Here is a 1,659-nt window from a genome sequence, read left to right on the forward strand (position 1 = left end):
GCTTCCGAACCCGTAATGTGCTCTTCTTACACTTTGGCATAACTTTATTAAACCTAATTATTATTGGTTGTACATTAAAACTTTACACCGAAATGCAGCTGTTAAAACAACTCTGACACAAAATTTAGTGTTAATAGCGCCATCGTCTATCTCTCTTGGCATGTACTAGGTGGCGTTGGAAAACGGGCGACCCGGTCTGGCACGACTCTGGGCCAAGAAATTAGCCCTATCCGGGCCAGATCATGCCAGCCCGATCGGGGCCAAATGGGTAATAGGGCAAATATATGGCGATTTCTGCGAGGGATTTATGCGTTTGCAGATGTTATTTGCAAAAAAAGTCCATTTCAATATTTTGTATGAAATTGTATGCACATTTTTTGTTTTTATTTCCTAAATGAAAACTGCCTAATCTTTGGCTGATTCTCATTTCTACCGTCGCTGCAGTGAACAGTGCATCACCCAGCTACGTGATAATCCATGACGATTATCACCCGCAAAAATGTAAACAAAATTACGATTATACAAATAAATTATTCGAACAGTGTCTGCATGAACAGCGTGGTTACTAGTCAGACTCTTTTCACTGGACCAACGGAGCTTGATGGGAGTCCATGCGCGTGAACCGGTACAGGTTCTGCACCCTTAGCTATTTATTTCCCAGTAATATTTCTCAAAAAAATAATTTATTCGCCGGGAAAGCATTAAAAATTATTACTTGACATGTTTAGAATACGAAAAAAAGTGGAGAAAAAGATTCGAACCCATGGTAGCGTGGTCAGTCAGACTCTGGTCCACTGAACCAGCGGATCTTGATGGGAGTTCATGCGCGCAAACCGGTGGAGTTTTTGTACCCTTGGCTAATATAATTTACAAACGCTCATAGTTCTTACATGGGACAAAAAATCCGGGACACATGTCTTATTATTTTTATACTAATATCGATTGATGATAGTCTCATCAAAAAGTCAATGTCCCAGAAGAGGTTTTCCCCTTTGAGAATTGTAGTCTTGACTCACGGTCGATAAAGAAGGGCGCCCTGATTCCGCGTATAGAGTGTAGGTAACAGCTATCCTGGTGGTTTGAGTATAGAACCGACGCTATAGTAATACCGAATTAAATCGATTAAGTAAGTATTCAAATGGAGCAGTTCTTCATGTAAAACTCGCATCATTCATAAGTTGAATATTAGCTGTTCTAAAGTATCGAAACAGATACTGTTCCACTCTTGTATTGGGTACGTAATGAAATTTGAATCACAGTTGCGTCGATATAGATGTACCAAAGATATTATAATATCTTTGGATATACGCGCTATGCTTCGCTCCGTTCGACTCTGCTGGTTCGGATGACGACGAACAGCGAGGATCCAACTAATCTGTAACGTTTAAGTTTGAGAGCATGCGAGATTTGATATTTAAATAATCATTCTTTAATTTTTCCCAACACATATTGTCCGGCACCTCAACTCAGCGCAATGCTCATGCGAAGCTCCTAAGTTACAGATTCGTTTGATCCTCGCTGTTCGTCGTCATTCGAACCAGCAGAGTCGAACGGAGCGAAGCATACCAGGTGTATACATATGAAACCGGTATTGCCATCTAGCGGCCAGTAGGCACACTTGTAGGCACTGTCGGAACTTACCATTTGTGCTAATTGGCG

This window comes from Belonocnema kinseyi, chromosome 1 (assembly GCF_010883055.1).
Source record: "Belonocnema kinseyi isolate 2016_QV_RU_SX_M_011 chromosome 1, B_treatae_v1, whole genome shotgun sequence".
Taxonomy (NCBI): Eukaryota; Metazoa; Arthropoda; class Insecta; order Hymenoptera; family Cynipidae; genus Belonocnema; species Belonocnema kinseyi.